The sequence below is a fragment of the Anastrepha obliqua genome, chromosome 1 (genome assembly GCF_027943255.1).
Source record: "Anastrepha obliqua isolate idAnaObli1 chromosome 1, idAnaObli1_1.0, whole genome shotgun sequence".
Lineage (NCBI taxonomy): Eukaryota > Metazoa > Arthropoda > Insecta > Diptera > Tephritidae > Anastrepha > Anastrepha obliqua.
The window spans coordinates 167,004,997-167,019,015 of record NC_072892.1 but is presented as its reverse complement, the minus strand read 5'-3'; positions in this window follow the sequence as shown (position 1 = coordinate 167,019,015).

Sequence of the window (14,019 nt, the reverse complement as noted above, 5' to 3'; positions counted from 1 at the left end):
GAACTCATATTTAATCTATTCTATTTCGTCCTGTTCGAGGAATCTTTTAAAAAGGTTATATCCATCAATCCTCTCGATTTTATGAGTTGAAATACAATCTGTTCTTCAGTAAAGTTTTCCTGAACGTCAAAACACTTTTTCCAACGAGATTCCAATTTATGAATTGCATTCCTGAAGTCAGAATCTGGACGGGCTGCACCATACGCTTCCATAGCTGTTATTTGACGAAACAAGCTTTCCACGCATGCAATATTTTCGGCCGGTAAAAAGATGGAGGTCAGACTCGAATGTGATTTTGTTCCATTGTTAGCGAATGCGGCACACAGCTTTCCGAAACCCACTTCTTCGGTCAAAATATTGCTTACACTGCCCAATGAGATGCCAAGGGCTTTTACTAAATCTCTTTCAGTCACTCGAGGATTTCCGTATACGATATCCTGTATTTTTTCTGCGATGTCTGGTGTTGGTGCTGTTTTTGGGCGGTCTTGACGTGGATCGACTTCAAGGCTTGTAGGACCTCGTTTAAGTTCAGCATCTTATACTTATACTTATACTTATACTTATACTTATACTTATACTTATACTTATACTTATACTTATACTTATACTTATACTTATACTTATACTTATACTTATACTTATACTTATACTTATACTTATACTTATACTTATACTTATACTTATACTTATACTTATACTTATACTTATACTTATACTTATACTTATACTTATACTTATACTTATACTTATACTTATACTTATACTTATACTTATACTTATACTTATACTTATACTTATACTTATACTTATACTTATACTTATACTTATACTTATACTTATACTTATACTTATACTTATACTTATACTTATACTTATACTTATACTTATACTTATACTTATACTTATACTTATACTTATACTTATACTTATACTTATACTTATACTTATACTTATACTTATACTTATACTTATACTTATACTTATACTTATACTTATACTTATACTTATACTTATACTTATACTTATACTTATACTTATACTTATACTTATACTTATACTTATACTTATACTTATACTTATACTTATACTTATACTTATACTTATACTTATACTTATACTTATACTTATACTTATACTTATACTTATACTTATACTTATACTTATACTTATACTTATACTTATACTTATACTTATACTTATACTTATACTTATACTTATACTTATACTTATACTTATACTTATACTTATACTTATACTTATACTTATACTTATACTTATACTTATACTTATACTTATACTTATACTTATACTTATACTTATACTTATACTTATACTTATACTTATACTTATACTTATACTTATACTTATACTTATACTTATACTTATACTTATACTTATACTTATACTTATACTTACAACTATATATAATAATCCGGCTGGCTAATATTATATATCCGAACGGCTAATAGTTTTTATGAGGAGCTTTTTCATGGCAGAAATACACTCGGAGGTTTGCCATTGCCTGCCGAGGGGCGACCGCTATTAGAAACAACTTTTTCTTTATTTTGATCTTCCACTGAGATTCGCACCTACGCTCTCTTTGAATTCCGAATGGTAGTCTCGCACCAACCCGTTCGGCTATGGCGGCCGCCGTGATTGCTATCTTATTTTACGTCAATTAAATTGTTGAAAACTTTACGCTGATATCTTTCAAGTAGACTGGTATCTTTAACTATTATGTTGGTATTCCACTTGAGTCCCACTTGTATTGATTTTTGTTGTTTCTCATAGAAATGCGGTGCCGAAAATGGGTGCCAACCATGAAATGATCTGATTCACAATTTGCGCCTCTGTAGGATCTCACGTCCAGTATTGACGACGCGTGACTTTTGTCGATTAGAACATAGTCTATTTGATTGCTCCCGCGGTTTCCAGGCTGTTTCCATGTTTTTTTCTGAATTGCTTTATGAGGGAAGGAAACGCTACATATTCACATGTTATGGCTCGTTGCAATTCCTTGTCATTACTTATATAACTTAAAAAAACTAAGGGCAGTGTTATTTCAATGCTGCACTTAAAAGCGTAACAATGCCAATAAACAGCCGTTATTTACGCAGTTGCCAGATTTATTCACCTAAACTCTATATATCTGAAGTATCCTAACCCGTCGTAGATATTTGGTATTGAAATTTTCTTTTGCGTGATTTATAGGGAAAAAAAAAATTACTTCAAAATAAATTTTAAAGGGAGCTGCCATTTTCATGTTCACAGCTGTACATACATACAGCTATCACTACTACTACTACGTATGCATATATTGTCCCTTATCCGCAGGGATAAGCAGTAGTAGCTGCCGGAGTAGTTGAGTGTTGGCAACTGCTTAGCTGCAGCATCCTCGCATACACTTACACATATCGCACGCTTGCTTGAAGAGTGTCATAATACAAAATACGCTTTTCTTTGGAATGACTCCGCAGAAATGATCGCTAGCTCTTATTTTATGTTGCATTTCATATTCTCATTAGCAGAAAATCTGGCTTTATTTTTACTTAGGAACCTGTAGAAAATAGAAAGCTTTGAAACCGGGTTTTTCGACATTTATTTCTTTGTGTTACGACTCTCTTCAAGGATATGCGTGATCTGTGCACATACGCCTAAGTATACAGGTACTTTACACACAATGCGGAGTAAGCATGTGGCACAAACAATCATGCGTCAGTGGTACACACATACATGAATGGATGCATACAAATACATGCATAGGCAAGTGTGCATATTAACAGATTTTGAGGCACTATGGCTAAAGGCAAGTCCACTAAAACAAGTAAAGCTTGCAATGTTGGCACCTCAATGTGTCCGTCGCTTCTTAGAGCTGTACACTGTGCCATCTTGTAAGCTTTACAGCTTGGTTGCTGGCGCTGTTTAAATTCGAAATACAATGCAACTGGATTGGTATTAAAAGTAGGCAAAGAAACATTTTTTGAGTGCATCCCAGTGGAAAGTAGAAACTAGAACACATTCAACTCTTAGCGTCTAGTTGGCGATCAGTTATCAGGAGGCGGTTATACTAAAATCAAAGGTTGCTCAGGAATTCCTGGCAGCTCTAAATGAGCTTCAAGGTCAGTCTTTTATGGGTTCCGGTACATAGAGATATTGAAGGAATTTTCAGGGCCGATGAGCTAGCCAGAAAGGGTAATAATCTTCCACTGCTTGAAAATAGAGGCAATATTGGAGTTCCTAACTCAACTTGCAAATGAAAGATAAAAAATAATATTCTCCAGGAGCCCAGTAAGTCATAGATTTTGATTACGTTCAGGCTAATTTGACCGCGAATAGATAAGACAAGTTCAAGAGAGTTGCTCAACCTCTCAAGAGAAAACATCTCGAAGGTCGTGGCAAATGTCACCGGTGATTGCTGTTAGGTAGGCATTCTCCAAGGCTAGGAGTATTTTCTCATGACTACTTCAGACATGTCCCCAAGCTCCACTGGAAGTTGCACTTAGAAAATCGAGTTAAGTAGGCCAGTATAGCCTTCTACGCCTGTTAATCTATGTTTGACCCAAAATGAGGTCTCAAGCCACATGTCGCACTTTGGATGTACAACTTAATGGTTTTGCCAACTTTGACACATGGTTGCCTAGTTTGGTGGGTAGTTCTTCAGAAGGGCTACAAAACTACTAAATTAGAGAGAGTGCAGAGAACCTCAACGTCATTATGCACTTACTTCCCTTGGATCTGCAAGTTAAATCCATTGCTGCTCAGAACGCTGTTAGGTTGATGGAGATTTTCCTCTGGAGGCAACTTCCTGTAGGACATAGTAGCATCTTGACCTCCCCTTCCTTCTCTGTACTTCGCACTGATCTCTTCGTCCGCAAACTGGGATTTGAGGGTTGTGCTAGAGCTATCTTTCCGAGCAGGCAAGATTGGAAAGAGGGGAGAGTCTGCCCGAATATAGGTACCTTTGTTTTCTCTGACGGATCCAATATGGAATCTGGACTGGGAGCGGTGGGTTTTCTCTAAATAAGTCAATATTTCGGTTTCCTTTAAACTGCCGGAAACGAGCAGCGTTTTTTAGCAGAGGTCTTCGCGATCCTGCAAGCATGCAAAATGCTTAGGGATCGCTGTTGGGAGGGAGACATTAATATTTTTTCCGATAGTCAAGTTGCGATCAAGGCCTTGTCGTCGCCGTTTTGCAGTTCTTTTATCGTAAACTTCTGTGAGAAGGAACGTCTCGAACGTGCAGCAAACATTCCCCTTATCTAGAGTATAGAGGGAAATGAAATTGTCGATGAGCTTGCCAGGAAGGGGTCGACAGAACCAGTATCAATTGTCCCCTTCTCAGGAATCGCTGTCCTCTTGACCGTTGTTAAAGGGAAACTACACAATTTCTTTGTAAAAAAAGCGTAAGACAGGTGGAGGTCTGTCTCAGCGTGTGCTATTTCGAAAGCACTATAACCTCAATACGATATAAATATAACGCTTAAGGTGATGGGAATCCCCCGCCATTCAATTTCCAAACTCATTGCGGTGTTCACTGGTCACTGGGTGATCGGTACTCATGCGGAGAAGCTTGGAATTCCGTACAACCCTTATTGTATAATAGAAGCTTTGGGGATCCTGCAGAGAAAGAGACTGTTGAACACTTTCTCACAAATGTCCGGCTCTGGCGGCTGGGCACTTGAGATTCCTTAGCGTGCCTTTGGGGATGGCTCAAGAAATTCTCCAGCCTAGATCCCTTTTCTCTCCTTCACTACATCAACAGCACTGGATCGCTGTAGACGGTTTTCCCGTCCCTAAATTTTTTCGCAGGTAGTGGCCCACATTATGGTGCCAAAACGGCACGTAAGTGCTACTTGTAGTACTGGGGTACTCTTGCCATCTAAGCTGTCCAGCCAAAGCCAAGAGTAGAGCAATGTTGTTCGGAAAATACTCTTTTGACTCTCCTACGGAACTATCCGGTGTTGGGATAAAACCTATCCTATGTTTCATTATAGCGTCCAAATTGGGCCAGTGATGACTAACTACTAGGTACCCGTGCTACATAGTGGTGCCACAACAGACCGACTAAGCCGACTGTCACAAAAACCCAACCTAACCGAATACGGCTACATGCCTTACATGTAGCACATTGGAATTTTATATGTTCAGTAAACTAAATAATTTTTTTTTTATGGAATTTCCACAAATTTTAGTTAAAGCTTTTCGAAAGTTGCTTTTTTCAATTCACCACAATACGCCAAGTCTTGGAAAAGACCCATTAAAGGAGACACCCCATCTTATCATCGATTTTAAAGACGCATGCGACAGCCCAAAAAGGAGTTGCTTATATGCCGTGATGTCTTAATTTGGTATTCCCGCAAAACTGCAGTGTGTTTTTTAAATGTTTAAGAACTTAATACCAATCGAGGTTTCAGACAGGGTGACTCGCTCTGCGACCACTTTAGTCTGATGCTGGAAAAGGTTGTACGAGCCGCAGAACTTAAGCCCTCAGGCACAACTTTTTATAAGAGCGCACAATTGCTGGCGTATGCCTATGAAATTGACATCATCGACCTAAACAACTACGCTGTAGCAATGCAGAACTACTTCTTTTAGCTCGATAAAGAAGTAAAGCGAATGGGTATGGAAGTGAACGGGGACAAATCGAAGTACCTTCTGTCACCAAGCAAACAGTCGGCGGACTCGCGTACCGGCACCCACGTCACTGTTGACAGTTATGATTTTAAATTAGTGAGGGGCTTTGTTTATTTAGGAACCTGAATTAAGACCGATAATGATGTGAGCCTTGAAATCTCTCTTGCCAATAAATTCTGCTTTAAACTAAGTAATCAATTGAGTAGTAAAGTCATTTCTGGATGAATAAAACAAACACTTCATAAGTAGCTCGTCCTATTATGTGGCACAGAAGCTTGGATGATGACAACATCCGATGAAGCATCGCTTTGAGCGTCTGAAAGAAAGATGCTGCGGAAGATTTTGGAATTTTTCATGCTGGTGACGGCGAGTATCGCAGGCGATGGAACGGTGAGCTGTATGAGCCGTAAGGCGACATAGACATAGTGAAAAGTGCAAAAAAGTGCGAAAAAAGATCCAGTGGTTTCGTTGGCTAGGTCATGTTGTCCGAACGGATACAAGCTTTCCAGCTTTGAAAGTATTCGATGTCGAATATGCTCCAGCTCTGAAAGTAAACCGATGCGATACCAGCTGGTGATGGGACAGGAAGAGGAAGGCTTCTTTCTTTCTTTGCGTTCGAAATATGAAGTTGAGAACGACTTGGTTTCACTTGGTGTATCCAACTGACGCTGTGCTTGCGTGCTCGACCAAAATCGCTTAAACGGTTACTATGTCAATCAAGGAGAAGAAGAAGATAGTCGCAATAGTAATATATAATATTCCAACACGAACGTGCCTAGCAATGAAGATGAAGGTGAGCGATTCAAATCGCGGTTGTAAAACATAGCATTTCTTGCTTTTCTTAAATTATCACCTAAATTTCAGCATAATTTTCGGAATAATTCTCTTGAAATCGCACTCGATGCTGGGTTCCGTAAAGAGTATTAGTACAAAATTTGCCCACATCTATACGTCTAAATTACGCAAGTCAACTCCTACCTAGGTAGGTAGGTAAAATGATTGAAGTACACCCTCCACTCCCCAAGTAATACTGAAGCACCGTTTTGATACCATTATGAGACCTCCAACAGTCATATATATACAACCAGCCAGAGCTATTGATGTGATGGAGAAGATTGATGGGACTTAGGTTGGCGCACTGCCCCAGGCTGTCGAAGAAAGGAGCGCCCAGTGACCTTAGTTGTCTAAACTGCTACCTAATTTTTTCGGTAAAAAAAAAATAAAAAGGAGAATTCTTGTTTGCTTCGCATCATGAGGTCAAGTGTAGGTTTATTCTTAAATTAAACCAAACCCAAAAATGCACACACCCAAGACAAGAAATATTGCTACCTACCCAATTTTATTTATTTAGTAAAACTACTTTAAATTTATTTTTAATTCGACCTATGCAGTGCTGAGGGTCTAAAAATTGGGCTCCATGAAAATCAATTCGCAAGTGTAGTTGTTCGCCGTGTATCTTTGCTAAATGTGTAAGCACAAGCTTGAACTAAGCTTTCTTACTGCTTTCGTTCTTCTTTCCTCCTCTAGAGTACAGGGTAAAGAAAGCGAATATAGCACTTTACAGGTGTAAGAGAATGTTGGTTAAAAAACGGAGTCTCCAACCAAAACTATCCAATTGGTCCTACATAGCCATTGTAAGGCCCATACTAACATTTGCGGTCTAGTCTGGTGGCCCGCAATAGAAAAAAAAAACCAAACCAAAGTTGGACAAGATACAAAGACCAGCGTTATCCCACAGGAGCGCTTAGCACCAGTCCTACTGAAGCGCTTAATATCCTAACACATCTATTACCATTAGATTTACATATAAAAACAATCGCTACTTGCAGCGCGGTGAGACTCAGAGATATAGGAAGTTGGACAACCAGATCGTACGGTCACAGCAAGATCTTCCTACAGGGATCTTCATTGCTCAAAAACAAATCATACTACACAGTATTGAATTTGGACTGGTTCTACTGATGCTAAAGGCTGCTTATATTTTGTTGAATGTCAGATGACGGTCTTGCGTTATGAATTGACACGCAGCATCGATTGTTTCCGACAAAACAGCCTTCTTTGAACAGCTTTCACAATTCATTTATACAAAGATGGACTACCTTATTGGAACTCGTTGTACCAGCATTAAACCAGAGGCTTAGTGTATTGCCTCAAGCCCAAAAGTCGAAGTAAGTTGTCCTATATTAATAAATCAAAGCACAAAAATATTCAAGGGTTAATTCCAACTTTTGGACGAGATGAATGTTTCAACTCACTGAAAAAAAAAATAAAGCTCGTCAGTGAAAACATTATACGTAAGCTTTTGGTAAAAAGTACCAAACTTTTTGATAAAAAATTTCGAACTGCAGCTCGTCACATGTAGGGCTGCAAATGCGTTTGTTTATACTGGATGGCCAAAGACACGCAGAGATCATTTGGGTCCATAGTGATACCAAATCAGGGTAGCGAAAATATGCATCACTCAAGATGTGCGTGTTGCTCGCGAAGTTTATGAGTGCTTAAGCTCCAATCCAAGGATAGATTATAGTCTTTTACAACTGAGAGCACCCGGGTAGCATAGCTTAATTTTCGAGAGTACCGGAATGTAGCATAGAAGATGCTCCAGGGTTTCTCTTGTTCCCAGCTCATTACGTTTCGTTTCTGCAAGCAGCGTTAAGAGTTTGCTGCAAATGCGTAAAACATAGAAGACAACCCTCGTAAGTAGCCAATAGTCTTTTGTACATTGCTTAGTATTGCTGTAAAGGCTGATGTTGATTGTGTGCCGTTTATAAAGGGTTTGCCAATAACAGGTGTTAGCGGGCTATTCCGCTATTTCGATAGATTTCACTTTTGAAGCTGTCATTGTTTGATATTTGACAAGTAGAAACTACGCCATTAATAAAAATGGAAGATACTCGCTTAAACAACGCATTGAAATTATTAAAATTCCCTTTAAAAATGGTGAAAATTTGGCAAAGACGATTCGTAAAACTCCAACATTTTTGAGTCATCGTGAATCACCTTGTCGGACCGCAATACAGAAATTGTTTAAAAAAGTTCGAGCTCTTGGGACAAGTTAGTGATGTGAAGAATAAAACTCGTGCACGTCCCTCGAGAACAGCCAAAAGTATTGCTGTTGTAGCCGAAAGTGTTGAAGAAAACCCAGGGTTTTCCATTTCTCATCGTTCTTTGGAATTAGGCATTCCACAAACGTCATTACACCGTATTTTGCATAAAATTTGGGTCTTAAGGCTTATAAATTCCAGTTAACACAAGAACTCAAGCCGGCCGATCATCAAAAAGATCTTGTCTTTGCTGATTGGGTCGTTGAAATGCGTGAAAATGATCCGGAATTCAACCGAAAAATCATCTTGAGTGATGAGACTCATTTCCACCTCGGTGGAAAGAAGAAAATCATATTTTTAAACTAAAATATATAAAGGATGCTCCAATAACAGGTGTTACAGGTGAATGGGTTGCACTATCGAGAGATGATTCACGATTTTTTATGACCGGAATTGGATGGTATTGGTCTCGACAACGTTTATTGTCAACAAGATGGCGCTACAAGCAACGAAAACATTAATATTTTACGGGAATAACACCTCTTATTGCAAAACCCTTTATTTCTGCATGCGTTGGTTGTTGCTGGTTTGTTTTGTGTCTCCCATATTTCTGCTTCCACTGCTGGCATAATTTCAGACTATCGACACTATCGAGAAATCCCAAACTTCAACTGAATGGACTCCGAAATTTGCCATGGCAGCAACCCGAATAATCTGCAATACTGGAGTTGTTAGATTACAAAATGGATTTGATGCCAAGCTGGTTGGGGAGGGTTTTGATTAATAATATGTAATTCACACGCTGCATCCTTGCATTCAGTACTTGTGTGTCTGTGTCACAACAACAATTGCAAACAATTCGAAATAAGAAATGATCAACTCGGTCAAATGTTTAAGCTTAAACACTTTGTAGCGGCGACCCAGCCGAGCTATTGACCAACAACCTACTGACTAGTAAACAAGTGTTACCGTTCATACGAAACGTTGCAAATGTCTGCCACAGCCGTTGGGGGCGAAGTTGATAGGACGATAAGCATATACGGATTTGATATTTATTCCTCGACTGCCTTATCTCACTGATTTGCAATTCAATAAGTTCGAGGAATGTATAAACGGACCTATCGATGGAACGACGGCCACTGTTGGCTGTACTCGCATACGTTAATACACATGCGCATATGTGTATATGTGTGTGTGTTAAATAAATGTAAGCAGTAATGTAACAACTGTAGTTGACCGAATGGCTAAGAAAACACATTTGTAAGCAGCTGCGTATATATTTTATTCTAAATAGCCTTTAAGCTGGATTTCCTGTTGTCCTTCTGGAAAAAGAAAAAGAAACGGACTCCATAGATTGTATTTTCACATTAAGTGTTGCGAATTTTTTTCTTATATATTCTTAACGGGATTCACTCCGCTTTGCACTTTGGCTAATAGAATAAATTGTTGTGAGATTTTTCAATGCGTTTACGGTCAATCGGTAAATAAATTTGCACACTCTCGCACACACCCATAGACACACTCACCGATGCAAGTGCCAAGAGTTAATGTTGTTTGCGACGCACGTACGCTTAAGGGGGCCAAAAACACGCAACAAATCATAACAATCCGTTGAAATTCATTGTGTCACAGAAAAGAAAATAATTGCCATGTATGCGGCTTATTTGTGCGCAGAAAGAAGATAAAGTTATACACATATATATATATATATATATAATTGGCGCGTACGCCCTTTTTGGTCCTCCTCCTATTTGTGGTATACGTTCTGATGTTGTTCCACAAATGGAGGGACCTACAGTTTCAAGCCGACTCCGAACGGCAGATATTGTTACGAGGAGCTTTTTCATGGCAGAAATACAGTCAGAGGTTTGCCATTGCCTGTGAAGAGCGACCGCTTTTAGCATTTTAAGTTTTATAAAAATTTTAGTACAATTTTGCGTTTGTTGTTCCAAAGATTGATTGTTCTGAGCTTTCTGTGTCCATTTCGCAAGAGCGGCAGACATTGGTCTCAGATAGACCAATATTATTTAAATGATGCCTCAGGCTGCAATGACCTGTGAGTTATCCTGTTCAAAGATGCAGATCTACTCTGCTTAATGAGAGTAGCTTGTCAGATATTCCTTGGCAGGGACTTAGAAATTGTTTGACTTGCCGTTGACCGGCACAGTTTAGCCAGAGTGCAGCAAATTTACTTTCCTCCCATTTCCTAAGAAATTCATTAATGTGGCTTTTTGTGAGTCCACAGAAAAGCTCAGGACCAGTAAGGTGCATATTTGCTCCTCGTTTCGCAAGCTTATCAGCCATTTCCTTTCCCTCATGCCCTTCATGTACCGGAATTCAGCCTAGTATGTTGAGATTTCCTAACGCATTTTCCAGCAAAGGCATTCTTTCACACGTACAGGGTCCGGCACTCGAAGTGTAACCAACTTTAGACCGCTCGCGCAGCTGATGTACGGCCGTAGATATAAGTCCTCTTATCGTTTTCATCGAGCCTGGCGTCAAGGTAAATGCGAAATATTATCAAGCAAGTATTGTAGAGGTTGCTTTGAAGCCGTGGGCAGACAAACATTTCGGTGGCAGATCATGGACGTTTCAGCAGGACGCGGCACCGTCTCACAAAGCTCCAGACAAGGGCTCTCAATTTCACCAGACCCGAATCCGATGGATTACCTTCTTTAGGCCATTTTGGAGAGCAAAGTCCGAGCTAAAAGATTCACCAGTTTCAAGGTGTTGAAAAAATCCATTGTTCGCGAGTGGACCAAAATACCTGCAAGTCACAATCGGGCAGCTTGCAATTCGTTTCTGGACCGTCTCAAGGTCATAGTCAAGGCAAAACAAGATCATATCGAGCAAAAGTAAATTGATTCTTAATTTTGTATTATTTTCATACATTTTTTACTACTTTTTATACTTTGAACTGAATAAAAGTAATTTTCCAAACAAAATGTATGCCCTTTTTAATTGGTTACACTTCGAGTGCCGGACCCTGTATTTCGGTGGCATGTATTTCTGCCTGGAACATTTTTGGGTAGAGTCCCATCGGAATTGAGTTTTTGAATTTAGGCCCATTGATTCCTACCCCTGCTCTACCAATTTCCAATTTGGACCCATCAGTGAACCATATCTGAGATTCAGGTTTGAAATTGATGGAGTTACTTCTCCACACTGTACGTTCGTTAATAATAACTTGGAAGTTCCTGAAGAGTATTGGTTTGGGTGATAGTATGCCATTCCTATGAAGAATGCGATTATGTAGGAAGTCTTCTAGGATCTTTAAATATCCTTTTATATCCCCACTTTTAAGGTTAGATACCCCTTTTAATCTTAAGGCACTGAAGCGAGCTTCCCTTTTAATCAAGATTGGAAGCGGTGGTATCTTCAGGGGCACACCCGATGTATCAGTTGGACATGCTTTCATAGCCACTGTAATAAAAAGTTAAAAAAGATGTAAGATAAAAGTAAAAAAATTATCATTTAATCCTTATTTCTCACCACGCAATCTTTGCCTTGATGGATGGTTGCCTTCTAGGCAACTCGATTAGTTCTCCAATAAATATTCAGCTTAAGCTCATGAGTGTGCAAAAGAAATGGCAATGCATGCGACTGACGGTAACTCAGGACGTTAAAAATGTTTTACGTGACATACTACGTGAGTTGGTGTAGATCAGTAAGAATCAGTTTGGCTTCATGGCAGGAAAATATCCAACAAATGCTATCCACACAATAGAACACTAATAGAAAAGTACAGAGAAAGTAAGAACAGCCTCTATTTTATTTTTATTTATATGGAAAAATCGTTCGATAGAGTGCCACGCAAATTAATATGACAGGCCTTTAGAGCACAGAAAGTATCTGAATACTACGTCAAAGAAATACAGGACAAGTATAACAATATAAACTGAAAATTTAGAGCAATTGCTGGCGAAAGCGTTGTGTTTGCCGTAAAAATGGGGTTGCACCAAGATTTCTTATTCAGCACTCTTATCTTCAGCCTGATCATTGACTATATAACCGCCAGCATTCAACGCGACGCCCCGTGGACCATACTGTATATAGATGATCTGGTGAGCAAAGATGCAATGATATTCAACCAGTGGCAAAACAGTCTCGAGTCGCATGGCAGGAAAAAGATAGAGGTTACGTACTGCGAGTATTCCGCTTAACAGCAATTTTTTTTTGGACCTCAGCCCACTAAATTAGGTATCCATGTTTAAACACTTTGGCACCGTTGCAACAAATACTTGAAGAACTGCAGCATAGGATTAACCCGGTATGGTTAAAATAGAAAACTCTAACTGGGGTGATATGTGACAAAGGAATGTCACTTCACCTAAAAGGCAAAATATATAAAACCGCCATGCGTCCCAGTTTGTTATATGGAACCAAATGCTGGCCTATAAAAAAGTCACACGAAAAGAAACTTCAAACGAAAGTGAACAAAGTGCCTAATCGATTCATTTGTAGAAGTATCAAAATCGCGCCGATTGAGCACAAAATACAAGAAAGTTGGTATCGTTAGTACGGACATGTCCAGAGGAAGCCTAAATCAGATATGACAAAAAACATTATAAACATCGGTATGACGTCGAGGAAGCCAGGTCGACTAAAGCATATTCGTATATGAATGAAGCAAATAGAAAGCTATCAGAGACGTGCGAACTTAAACACCGAGTCGAGTCAGGATCGAAGAATCTGGAAATTACGTACTAGGAAATCTGACCTCAAGTGAAATGTGATAAAAGCAAGGAAGAAGAAGACAGCTAGCTGGTAACATGCACTAGAAGCTCTTATAAAAGAACAGGCGTCTATTTACATATATCATTAGAATAACTGGGAGCTATTTTTCGGATCGTCAACTGAGATTTAGAATCGACAAAGGTGTTAAAGAGTACATTCTAACATCAGGGGTCCCCCAAAGATCAGGTTTAGGAAGTCTACTATGGAACCTAATGCATGACGAAGTCCCAAGATTGGATATGTCTCCTAGAATAAAGGTCAATGTATTTGCGGATGATATTGCCGCGGTAATGGTAGTAATACATACATCCCAGATATTGAGAGGATCGCCAGCGAATACGTAAATAGGATCAAGGCTTAGTTGACATCCATGAACTTGGAATTTCTTGAGTACAAAATTGATGTGGTTTTCATATGCAGCAGGAAGGCAGTAGAATTTAGGCAGGTAAATATTGTGACTTGTAAGTATAAATTCAAAATCCGCTATAAAATACCTAGGCCTAATGATTGCTGGTCGCTTAACCTCTTCAGGGACGAAGTTTTTAAAGTGAGAAAACGTTAATTTTATTTCTCATTTTATTACGAGCTATTCAGCTTACATTTA